Genomic DNA, 13,363 nt, shown 5'->3' with positions numbered 1-13,363 from the left:
TCCAGTCCTTGTTTTTAATTAATGCACATTTCATAAATTACACCTGAGTTTAGTGCACAAAGAAAAATAATTACTTAGTTGTTTTCTAATTTGTTCTGTGAACAAGTCTGGGCAACTGACTTTCCTTTGAGGCCCTGTATCATGGAATAAGTCTGTATCTACACAGTCATCTTCATTCTTAATGGAAATATTTACTTTTATAATGACTTCTTTGAGTTGACATTCATGTAATACTTTTAAAAGACCTTTCATATGGATTATCATTTAGTTGTCTCACTGTATTTGAAATAAAAACACTGGGATTGAATTCCCATCCTGTCACATGCCACTAGCATGAATTTAGCAAGCCTCTAGGTATCAGTTTTGAAATCTTTAAAAAGAAAGAGTTGGACTACATGATTTCTAGTTCTAAATATGTGATTTGGTAAATTAAAATATAATGAAGGTAATACTAATTACTTTTTTTGCTCTGCTCATGTAATTTCTTTCATGTAGGGAACTTCTAGTGAGGAAACCTACTTGACCAATACAGCCTAGAATATAGAGTTTAATGAAGTTGCTGAGGATCACTGAGAGATAAAGTGACCTGTCTAGAGAATGTGTAGCCAGTATGTGTCTTGTAATCAATGGAAATGTTATCATATTCATTTAACATAAAAGGAAATTGAAACTCAAAAAAGCAAACTAACTTGTTAAAAGTAACATAATTATGTAGTATATAATTGTGATAGAATAATATTATTGTACTATAAGAAATGATGAGCAGGATGGCTTCAGAAAGATCCAGAAAGACTTAAATGAACTAATACAAAGTGAAGTGAGCATAACCAACAAAATATTGTATACAGTAGCACCAATAATTTTTGGTGAATAATTGTGAATGACCTACTTATTCTCATAAATACAGTGATCCAGAATAATTCTAGAGATGCATGATTAAAAATGCCATCTGCCCTCTGAGAAAGAACTAGTAGAGTACAATTGTAGACTGAAACATACTATATTTCATTTTCTTCCTTCCTTCCTTCCTTCCTTCCTTCCTTCCTTCCTTCCTTCCTTCCTTCCTTCCTTCCTTCCTTCCTTCCTTCCTTCCTTCCTTCCTTCCTTCCTTCCTTCCTTCCTTCCTTCCTTCCTTCCTTCTTCCCTCCCTTCCTTCCTTCCTTCCTTCCTTCCTTCCTTCCTTCCTTCCTTCCTTCCTTCCTTCCTTCCTTCCTTCCTTCCTCCCTCCCTTCCTTCCTTCCTTCCTTCCTTCCTTCCTCCCTCCCTTCCTTCCTTCCTTCCTTCCTTCCTTCCTTCCTTCCTTCCTTCCTTCCTTCCTTCCTTCCTTCCTTCCTTCCTTCCTCCCTTCCTTCCTTCCTCCCTTCCTTCCTTCCTTCCTTCCTCCCTTCCTTCCTCCCTCCCTCCCTTCCTCCCTCCCTTCCTCCCTCCCTTCCTCCCTCCCTTCCTTCCTCCCTTCCTTCCTTCCTTCCTTCCTCCCTCCCTTCCTCCCTCCCTTCCTTCCTCCCTCCCTTCCTCCCTTCCTTCCTCCCTCCCTTCCTTCCTCCCTCCCTTCCTCCCTTCCTTCCTTCCTTCCTTCCTCCCTCCCTCCCTCCCTTTCTCCCTTCCTTCCTTCCTTTCTTAGATTTGTGAGTCTTTCCTGCTACATGGATAGTACCTACTGAAAATGTCACTATGTTGAATTTTTCATTAAGGTAACTGGTTTATTGTGTTACAGGGATTGAGGGATGTTATAAGATGAATTGTAATGTGCCAGTATCAGGTTGTTAACTGTGTGTTTGAAAGGCCAACAGAAACTCAAACTAGAACAGAAACTCAAACCAGGAAAGAACATGGTCTAGTAACAGGGAAATATTTTAATTAAACAGGGACAAGTTGAAAGGGGAATAAGGTAACCCTAATACTAAATTTCCTCTAACTAAAGTCCCCAGGATCAAATGTCTCTTCACAGATAGTCTTCACAGAGTTGGTCTACACTACACCTCGCCTCACTGGTCTAAAATTCCCAGTCCCTGTTCTAGCTAATCTTGTTCTAAAACCCTCTTTTGTAAGTATTGAAGGGAAATGGTCTGTGGCAAGATTAGCAGGGCCCAGGGAAGGTCCTAGATCCAAAAGGACCTAGACCTGGTCTTACAATCACTGTAGACAGATGATTTAGGATCACCAAGTTCTTCTCCAAGGAAATACAGCACACAGGACAGCCAGCAGGATAGGAAACAGGACTAATCACTCAGGATAAGCAGCCACACTCCCCGTATATCTCCAGATAAAGAGACCACCAGACCCAACAATCTCTGAGTAACAGCTTAACCCTTCCTGCAGAATTCCAGAATCTTTTCCTTATTGGCCTCATGTCCCTGTCTCTGCAAAACCTACCAAACTTATCTTTTTCAGATTCAGAGATTTTCAGAGAATTTCAATAACAATTGGCTACATTAACCAATTCACTATTTTGATTTACATCATGGATTCAAAACTACCATCAATGATTGGCATAAAGTTTTTCCAAAGGTTAGACCTTGTAAAAATGGAGATTTGAACCTCAGACTTCAATCCTCAGAAGTCCTTGGCAGTTCCCAGAATTCCCTATAATCTCACCTGAGTCCTCACTCGAGTACGAGATCACAATTTGTATTTAAACTGACTGTAATGCCTACTGCTTCTCTTTCTGTACTCAGAGATTGCAAGGATGTAGTGAGTAGACTAAGCTCGGGGGTTCTGAATTTTGCTTTCAGCCATGGGCACGTGTTTTATTATTTTGTATCCTTGATTTCTAATAATCTTAATAAACTTCTAAAAATATAATACTTTTAGTAGAGAAACTAATTTAACTGTTACAACCTTCAGAAGCTTATGCATGGAAGATTAAGTATGCAATTGGAATACAAAAGCGAAAATGAGTACTATGTTTTTTGGTCGCAGGGCACACCAGTGTAGTGGAATGAGTATTGACCTTCAAGGAAGGAAACCTAGACTTTTATCTATAGTCAATTAGCTGCTAATGTTAGGCAAGTCATTCCTCTGTTCTTAGTCTTAGTTTCTTCATTCATAAAAACATTAAGTTTATGTATTTTCTCTAAGGACCCATTCTGCAAACTTATATCCTTGTAATGACTCTCATACTGAAATTTACCAGGACCTAAGTAAGAGTTCTATTTGGCAATAAACTGCATCCTAAAGAGGTAAAACTCAAGCTAATACAAATATTAAGTAGTAGAATTTAGATGGAAACCTAGCCTCTTTTATTTCCACCTTCTTCCTGGCCATGTACTATGTTCTCATAATGAAGGAAGAAAGGTAATGATTTGAGATTGCCTCCATGTAATTCAACCTAATTGTCTCTGTATCCTTCCTGGTGGAAATATATTTCTAAATATTTTCCTTACAGCTGACAACACATCATTGTTCCTAAAGCCATAGATGATGAGATTCAGCATGGGAGTAAGAATGGAATCAAACAAAAACAGAGCCTGGTTCAATTTAGGAGTTAGGTAGAGTCTGACCTCATGTAGATTAATATAGCTGGAGCAAAATAGAGACTTAACCACACTAAGGCGGGAAGAACAGGTAACTAGGGCTTTGTTCTTCCCTTCAGGGTAATTCATACAAAGAATAGTAAGGAAGATGAATGTATAGGAAAGTGAAACGAGACTCAAAGGGATAAAAACTACCAGAAAGCTTGAGATTACTACTGATTTCTCATACGCTGAGGTGTTCTCACAAGTAAGCTTTAGTAGGGCCATAACCTCACAGAAGAAATGAAGAATCTCTCTGGAGCCACAAATGGGGAAATGCATAGCATAGGCTGTATGGACTAAGGAAGTTAGAGTTACCCCTAACCAGGACCCGATGACCATCTGCATACGACAGTGTGACTCATGATGACTGAGTAATGAAGGGGATTGCAGATGGCCACATAGCGGTCATAGGACATAAAGGTCAGCAGAAGAAACTCAGAAACCCCTAGGATTAAAATGAAGAAAATTTGGGTTCTACATTGTAAAAATAATAATGGCAAGTTACATAAAAATAAATGGAAAAACTTGCCAATACAGGTTCAAAACTGTTTGGATACTTTTATATAATCAGAAGTATATTCACTGATAAAGTGAAGTGAAGCTCAAATGTGAGAACCAGATCGAAGGACACTAAAGAGACTCTTATAAAAATAAAATATTTATTGAAACATATAAGGATAATAAGGATTTGTAATTCTAAGAGATTCTAAATCTGCCCAAATAAACTCCCTGGTTCTATAAGGAACCTCTTCTCCTGTGTTTCACAGTCTACACTAATCTTCCCTGATGTGACTAATCCAAATTTATCCTAGTCTAAATAAAACTACCACATTTTTCCTTATAATTCTTAACTTCACTTTACAGTTATAAAATAACAAAGGCTATCTGGTTGAGTCTCAACAAGAATCACTCAGAGTCCAAACCAAAGACTAGATCTAGTCTTCTCAGATATAAACCAATTTATGAAGACAGAAATAGATAGTCAATAGCGTTTCTCAAAATGCTACCTCCTCTGGCTCTGAGAGAATGTCTCTGAGAGGATGTCTCTGCCAACTGCCAGAGACCAACTCCAGATTTCCAGAGAGAGTAACTGACACAGAAAAATGATTATAACTGTCAACATTTGAAATCAACATGCTCTCTCAGCTCTGCTTCAAACTCCAATTCTTTCTCAAGCCAGCCACTCTACTTCTTATCTCTAAGCTAATAAAACAATACAATAAGTATCCAATATCATCCTTGTAACTTCCAGTTTGTAAAATATTTTTCTTTCCTGTGAAAAAGCTGGTGACCATGTTGGGGACAACTGTGGAGATCAAAGCCAAGTCATTGAGAGAGAGCTGACTCAGTAAGAAGTACATAGGCATCAGGAGCCAGGAATCACCCAAGATGAGGAAGACCAGCACAGCATTTCCTGTAACAGCAATCATGTAGATCAAGAAGATGATGGGGATAAGAACAGCAAGACGCTTGATCTCAGGAAAAAGTCCCAGGAGGATAAAATCTGTTGTCTAGTTCACTCTGCAAATGGCTCAGTTTTATAACTTTTAGGTAAAGAACTATAGAAGAAAATCAGAGAGCACTTGAAGTCATTATTGAATGCTATGAGACTACTATTCTAGTTTTCTGAACTCCCAGGCACTCACTGATTTATAAATACATGTACATTTCTTCAGTGGTTATTTCATACCCTTCTATCTCTCCATGTCTATTGTACCCAAACTTCCCTTTCCCAATTTATGACTTTGACTCTTACTTGTTTGAAGAAACTGAGGTCAACCATTATGCCCTGTTATAATATTATAAATCTTGAGCAGTTCTTGCCCCATTTGCTCCTTTTCCCAGTCAAGAGCATCCTCTCTACTTATAACTCTGATCTCAGTCTCTCCTGACTATTTTAAGATGTTTGTCCCCTTGACGTGTTGTCCATCTATCTCACCGTAAATTTTTCACTTCCTACTGATTGCACCTCTGCTGTTAATGAAAATGTTCAAGTCTCCCATATAGTGTGGGAAACATACATCAAAATTCAAAGGAAATCAGGACTGTTATGGATCCTGCACTCCCTCTACACACTCTTTGATCGATTCCAAAGGTTCAGTTTTCATCTTTACAGAGAATGATACAAAATCTATGCATCCAATCTTTAATCTCCAACCTAATTACCTCAATTCCCATCTCTACCAGTTAGCTCATTGTTATCTTAAACTAAACATTACCACCATAGGGTTAGCCATCTGGTTTGAATCTGTCTTTCTGTAATTTTATCCCATTGCTACAAGTTCTATTTTGTAGCTCTAAGTAGAACTAGTTGAATTCCTCTTTCGTTTGACAATTCTTAAGTAGCCTTTGAAAATCCTATGAATGCTCTATTACTTTTCTGTAAAATGAAGAAAAACATAATTGCTATGAAGTTCTCTTCTAGCCTGATGATTCCCAAATTATGTGATTCTCTTAATTCAAGTATGCTCCTTAGGACCTCAATAGAACAGTGATTAGCTAATTTCTCTAAAGGTGGGGATCAATAATAAAAGGACATTAAAACTACTCTCATTTACACTTTTCATGAGTCTAAAAAATATATATTCCAATAGCATAACTTTCTATCTGAACATCTTTCTGATCATTCCACTTGCTTGTGTTTCCCTTGTAAAAATGGAGATTTTGAACCCTAGACTTCAATCCTCAGAAGTCCTTGGTATTTCCCAGAATTCCCTATAATCTCACCTGAGTCTCCACATTGGTGACATCACAATTGATATTTAACTGGCAGTAATGCCTCCTACGATCTCTTCTCTGCCATTGCAATGATGTAGTAAGCTAAGCTAAGCGCGGGGACTTTGAATGGGCTAATCAGCCATGGGCACATGGTTTTTATTTGTATATTCTTTATTCCTTGATTTCTAATAATCCTTGATAAACCTCAAAAAATAATATATTTTTATTATTAGTTATTAATGTTTATACCTTCACAAACAACCTTTTATTTAACTACTTTGTATTTATTTACACTTATTTTCTTTATGTCATTTTTATATATATGATATTGTTTCCATTAAATTGTAGAAGTCTTTAGAGTTGAGATAATTTATAGTAATGGGTCTTCCTGATTGCCTAACATACTGCATATAATACTGTAGACATCTAATTTGTGTTGTTGATTGAGTGCACAACCTCTCCATCTCTTTCACAAGAAGAGATTTTGCCAAATGCTTTGTCAAAATCTAGATAGTTTACATCTGCATCATTACTCTGACTAAGTAATCATGTCTATTTTTTTAAAAAGGAAAATTTTAGCTCTCTTCTAGTACTCAATATAATTATAGATACCACTTTTTGTTTTCCCTAGTACTCATTTTCAACTTCACCTCAATTCTTACAAGCCTTTGTCATACTTTTGTATTCATCTTTTGTTGCCTGAATTCTTGTCAAATTATCCAAATATCATTCACTAATATATAAGCTGTTTGGTAAGCTCCCTGCATCTCCACACTAGTCTCTTTAAACAATTTCTTTTTTCTTTCTTATTGGAATCATTATTCTTGATATCTTCAGAATTTCATTACTGAATGATTCCTATTAATCTTGGACTGACTCCCTCTGAACAATTTAAATTCATATTGAAAGATGTGGAATAAAATATTTCTAGAAATGATAAGATTGAAAGTCTAGTGTCTCTGTCTGTACCAGGCTGATAGACCAAAATGGCTGTCTTCAGACCTGGATCTCTTAGTAACACAATCTGACTTCTATGTTAAGTTAATAAAAGATTTAATGTTGTCAATAAACAAGGAAGGGAATAGGAAAGGAGGGCCAAGGCAATTCCCCAACAGCAAAGTCCAAAATAAAAATATGGATTGGACACAGATTTTGGAAGAACTCAAAAAAGACTTCAAAAGACTTCAAAAGAGAAGCAGAGGGAACATGGGAAAGACAAATGAAAGTGATGCAAAGAGAAAGGAAAGTAATGCAAGAAGAAATGGGCCAATTGAAAAAGGAGAACCAAAACCTGACAGAGGAAAATTGGGTCTTAAAAATCAGAATTGACCACCTAGACACTAATTATTTCATGAGAAATAAAAAAAAACAATAAAGCAGAATCAAAGGAATGAAAAAGCAAATAAATAGAGGAAAACATGAAATATGTTATTGAAAAAACAACTGACCTAGAAAATAGATCTAGGAAAGATAATTTGAGAATTATTGGGTTATCTGAATGACATGATCAAGACAAAACCTTTCATATCATATTACAAGAAATTATAAAAAATAACAAGAAAATAAAATTGAAATTAAAAGAATTCTCAGATCACTTCCAGAAAGAAATCCTCAAATGAAAACTTCTAGGAATATAATAGCTAAATTCAAGAGCCACCAAACCAAGGGAAAATACTTCAAGCAACCAGAAAGAAACCATTCTAATACCACGGAGCTACAATCAGGATCACATAGGACCTAGTAGCTTCTACATTAAAGGAAGGGATAACAAAAAGCAAAACACTGGTGACAAGGAACAGAGAGAAAGGGAATAGAGAACATGGAAATAGGTTTTGAACAATGATACATGTATAACCCAGTGGAATTGCTTGTCAGTTCATGGAGAGGGGAGGGAACAGGGTGTGTGTGGGGGGGGTGGGGATCATGAACCATGTAACCATGGAAAAAATATTAAAAAAAATTTTAACATTATTTTATTTGGTCATTTCTGCATATTATTCATTGGAGACAAGGATCATTTTCTTTTCCTCCCCCCCAACCCCCATCACCTATCCCATAACCGACGTGCGATTCCACTGGATATCACATGTGTTCTTGATTCGAACCCATTTCCATGTTGTTGGTATTTGCATTAGGGTGTTCATTTAGAGTCTCTCCTCATGTCCTCAGACATGTCCCTCAACCCCTGTAGTCAAACAGTTGCTTTTCCTTGGTGTTTTTACTCCCACAGTTTGTCCTCTGCTTGTGGATAGTGTTTTTTCTCCTAGATCCCTGCAGATTGTTCAGGGACATTGCATTGACACTAATGGAGAATTCCATTACGTTCGATTGTACTACAGTGTATCAGTCTCTGTGTACAATGTTTTCCTGGTTCTGGTCCTTTCACTCTGCATCACTTCCTGGAGATTGTTCCAGTCTCCATGGAATTCTTCAACTTTATTATTCCTTTGAGCACAATAGTATTCCATCACCAACATATACCACAATTTGTTCAGCCATTTTCCAATTGAAGGGGATCCCCTAATTTTCCAATTTTTTTGCCACCACAAAGAGCGCAGCTATGAATATTCTTGTGCAAGTCTTTTTCCTTATTATCTCTTTGGGGTACAAACCCAGCAGTGCTATGGTTGGATCAAAGGGCAGACAGTCTTTTATCACCCTTTGGGCATAGTTCCAAATTGCCCTCCGGAATGGTTGGATCAGTTCACAACCCCACCAGGAGTAAATTAATGTCCCTACTTTGCCACATCCCCTCTAGCATTCATTATTTTCCTTTGCTGTCATGTTAGCCAGTCTGCTAGGTGTGAGGTGATACCTCAGAGTTGTTTTGATTTGCATCTCTCTGATTATAAGACATTTAGAACACTTGGAAAAATATTCTAAATTTTTAAAAAGAGAGAGAAAAAATTGTTTCTTTTCTTTTTTTAATGGGGTAGGTAATGTATGTGAAAAAATAGATTCCCACTATTTAAAATTAGAAATGGAGTGCTACAATATGAAATGCTGCATATATTTTCAGATGAGGTTACTATTAGTTTTATTTATCTGCTTTGCCATGTTAAAAACTCTTACAAAGTAGGAGTAATTTATAAATGTTTATAATGTAAAAGGAAAATATATCAATGAAAAAAATTTAAAAATAGAAGATCTAAAAGATACTAGTGAAGGTTGGAAAAAATAAGTTTAACTGAAATGTGAAAGTAAAATCCCTCATCATGAAAACAGTCAAAAGTGGAGCAGGTTAGAACTCTGGAAGTCATAGGTTCCTCTCCACTGACTGTAGGATCAGATAGTGCATATACTGAAGAAATCCTGTTTCAGATATGGGTTCAACTCTGAACTTCAGTGTCTTTATCCTTGAGGACATTCTCTACTTCAGTGTGAGGTAAAACTAGACAGTTGATATATACACAATTGTGTTTCCAAAAGTCTAGAATTGTAATTCCCCTATCTTATTCAAGTAAATTTCAATATCCTCCTTTAATTCTAAGACCAGATATAAACTTCTCTGAGAAGAATTTGCTTTATAAAATTTTGTGTTTGCTTTCATTCTAGATTTTGGAGGGAAATGTATCAGATTTGGATTTGGAGAGCTGAATTCTAACTTTCATTCTAAAATAAATAGAGGGGGGCTTAGGGATGGGATATGATGGTATTTATGCCAGTATCAGAAGTATAACCTTGGTTCTGGGAAGGTCACTCAATCACAGAGCTGGCAGAGCCAGACCCTGAGAATACACACACCCACTAAGATGATATATAAAAGTTATTTAATTTTAACTAGTGAAAGGTTGAGCTAAAAGTATCTATCTAAACTCCACCAGATCTAAATGTCCTGTCACCAGGACTCTTCTTGGAATCAGCTACACTAAGCTCACCTATCTATCTATCTAGTGACCCAATATGAATATCCTACACTAACCCAAAACAAATCCCACTTTTGGTGGTAATGGAGGTAGTTAAGCAGCCAGGCAGGGCAGGGTCCAAGGAGATAGTTTGGATCCATGAGGATCTCATCCAGAATCTCACAGACAGATGACTCAGTTGAACAGGATCACTCAAGAAACTCAACAGATGATTAAATCAGTTACAGGGAAGCAAGTAGGATGGGAAGTCCAGATATATCACATTTAGCAAAGGAAGGTATCCAGTCCCTCTCCAGGTAAAGAGAAAATAATCCCAGTATAAGCTAACTGACTCTTCCCCAGTAGAATTCTAAAATTTCTTATTTCTGTCAGTCTGCCTCAGCTCTCTGCACACACTTAACTTTACCTATAACAGTTCTCATTCATTGTGTGACTTTAGGTACTTAGCAAACGTTTATTGCCCAAAGTTTTGTCTATGAAACCGGTACAGAAATATTTGCCTTGCCTACATAAGAGGGATTTTGCTCAATTAAAATAAGATACTATATGTAAAAGTTCTTTTAAAAACCTACCCTAGCAGTACTTCTGGCAACTATGCAAATCTATTTTGGGAGGAAAATCTTCTTTTTCAGCTAATATGGCAGGTAATTGCTGCCAAAATTGATCCACCAAAATGTAAAAATTATCAGGGTAAAAAAAGATTGTTTTTTTTTATTATGCTTAAGCACAGGTTTGGATCACAAATATAAATAAATGACTAAATAAGCCTGAACCAAAATTAGGATTCTAACAAGGCTTTTCATACAAAATTACATCAGAGTGACAATGAAAGAATTATTTTACATACTGCAAACTTGTATATTTCTCTTAGCCTATAAAAAAGTTGAAGAAAAGATAAATTCATAATCTAATGCTTCCCTCAATGTCATAAAAGTTGAATGAACCTAATCAAATGGAATCATGATCTCATACATCCTCCAATTAAATAAATCTAGTTAAACAAACTCTATAGATAAACTAAGTCTGGTTAAAGATTAAATTACATTTAGAGGGTTCACAAAGGATTGATTAAAGGAGAAAGATCATCCCATGAGACAGGTTTCAGCCAGCTCAATAATCTCCTAACTAGGAGAAAGAGCTCTGATCTCCCCAAATAATAAAAATTAATTAAAAGAAATCCAGAACCAACAATTTGCTACACTAGGGTTCTTATTTGTGCATTAAGCTTTTATAATCCAATTCTTTAATCACCTTTAAATCAGGTTACATAAATTCAAACCCAAGAGAGAGACATTGTAGCATGGTAAAAAAAAATGGAATCAGAACATCTGAATTTGAATTTTGGTCCTCGTAATGATTCTATCTATTATCTTTTATTTTTATTAAAATCATTATAAATTATTAAAATTATATTAAGCAAGTCATTTCACATTTTGAGCCACAGTTTATTTATAAAATTGGAACAAAAATATTTATATTTTCTACCTCACAGGGATGGAACTACATAGGGTTGCTGTAATATTGTATGTAGAAACATTTTTGTAATCCTAAAATACAATAATATAAGTAATAATAATAAAAATAATAAAGTTCTCACATCTGATATATATTGACTATATAGTCCTGTGTAATTCATTTACCCTCTCATTGTCTCTATGTTTTACCAGATTGTATGTTTATGAGCCTCAGAAAATAACAGGAAAACTTCTTTCTTTATAAAGTTTGATGATTGTCATTACATCCTGCAATGACAATTACAAATGAAATCTCTAAAGTAGGCGGAATTTGCCTTTAGTTTCCACACTTCTCTTTTTCCCCCAAGGGGGTTCGTCACTCAACACTGTTGACAATCTATTCTCCTCATACTCTTTCCCTTAATGCTGTGGTAGTGAACCTATGACATGTGGGCCAGAAGGGGCACTCAGAGACCTCTCTGTGGGTACAATATGCCATACCCCAGCACAGAGTTCACCATAGTTCTGTAGTGAGGGAAGTTACAAAGTGCAAAGAAGCTGCAAAGAATTGATTGACAGTTCTCAAGCCTAAGAATTCTCCAAGATTTGGCTGGGTCAGAGTTCTAAGCTCTGGACAGATTTCCAACTGTATATCTGGAGCAGAAGGTCAAGCAGAAGGTCAAGTGTGGATCTGGACTCTTCCTGGACAACCTCATCTTGTAAGTTGTCTGCCTTAGAATAAGATCAAAAGGATTGAGTAGAAGATACCCATACATTCTGGTGGACAAAGTGATTTCGGAGGAGCCTTTCTCTCTCTCTCCTGGAACATCTGAGGACTCAACAGCTGGATTCTTGCTACCTGACCCACCAAGAACTCTGTGTATGAGATTCTGAGTTCCCTGTTGGACTTATCCTTAGAAATCTTTAGTTGAGTTAATTAGACAGGTTAAGCTTAGGAAATTAACTATAGTGGGTTAAATATCTTGGGACAAATAGATGCAAATCTTTTCCTTTTTCCATCCCCATTATCCCTTTCTTTGTTAATAAACTCATTTATTTGTTTTTCCCCTTTGTATAAATCTTTTCCCCTTCTGAAATTCCCTATAACAGTTCATTACTAGAAAGTCAAAAGGTCACAGTTGAGGCCCAGAAGGTCTTAATCCATCCTTTAATTCTGACCTTGTGAGTATCTACCCACCTCATGTGTGTTTCTTGAAGACAACATATGGTAGGGTTTTGGATTCTAATCCATTCTACTATTTGTCTACATTTTATGGGTGAGTTCATCCCATTCATGTTTAAAGTTATGATTGTCACTTGTGGACTCCCTGGCATTTTGATATCCTCCCCTAATTCTGACCTTTCTTCTTTAGCTATAACCTTTTAAGCCAGTGATTTACTTTAAATCAGTCCCCCTGGTCCCCTCCCTTGATATGTTTCCCTTTCTGGCAACTCCCTTTTTATTCCCTCCACCCCCCCTCTCCTTCCCTCCTTTTTTGTGTTCACTCCCCTCCTACCCACCTTGGTTTTCCCTTCTCCCTTACCCTGTTGGATAAGATAAAATTCAAGATCCCAATGGATCTGGATGCTCTTCCCTCTCAGAGTTGATTTCACTGAGAGTAAGGTTTAAGTAAAAACTCTCTTCCTCTCCTTCTTATAGGAGAATTCTTCCCCTCCCCTTACCATGTGTATCTTTGTGTGAGAATGATTATTCTACTTAGTTTTATTTCCTATTTCTTGGAGTATATCTTAGTACCATCAACTATTCCCCCCTCCCTTTTTCTTTCTATTCCCCCTTTCTCCATATCTT

At 36.6% G+C, this 13,363-nt stretch overlaps 1 pseudogene; it reads right to left on the bottom strand.

Moving 5' to 3' along the window:
- Positions 1–3,323: 3,323 nt before the first annotated feature.
- On the bottom strand, positions 3,324–5,298 carry LOC100619993 (olfactory receptor 2AJ1-like; annotated as a pseudogene).
- Positions 5,299–13,363: the final 8,065 nt, after the last annotated feature.

Source organism: Monodelphis domestica, chromosome 2 (genome assembly GCF_027887165.1).
Source record: "Monodelphis domestica isolate mMonDom1 chromosome 2, mMonDom1.pri, whole genome shotgun sequence".
Classification (NCBI taxonomy): domain Eukaryota; kingdom Metazoa; phylum Chordata; class Mammalia; order Didelphimorphia; family Didelphidae; genus Monodelphis; species Monodelphis domestica.
This window is presented reverse-complemented; position numbering and strand designations above follow the sequence as displayed.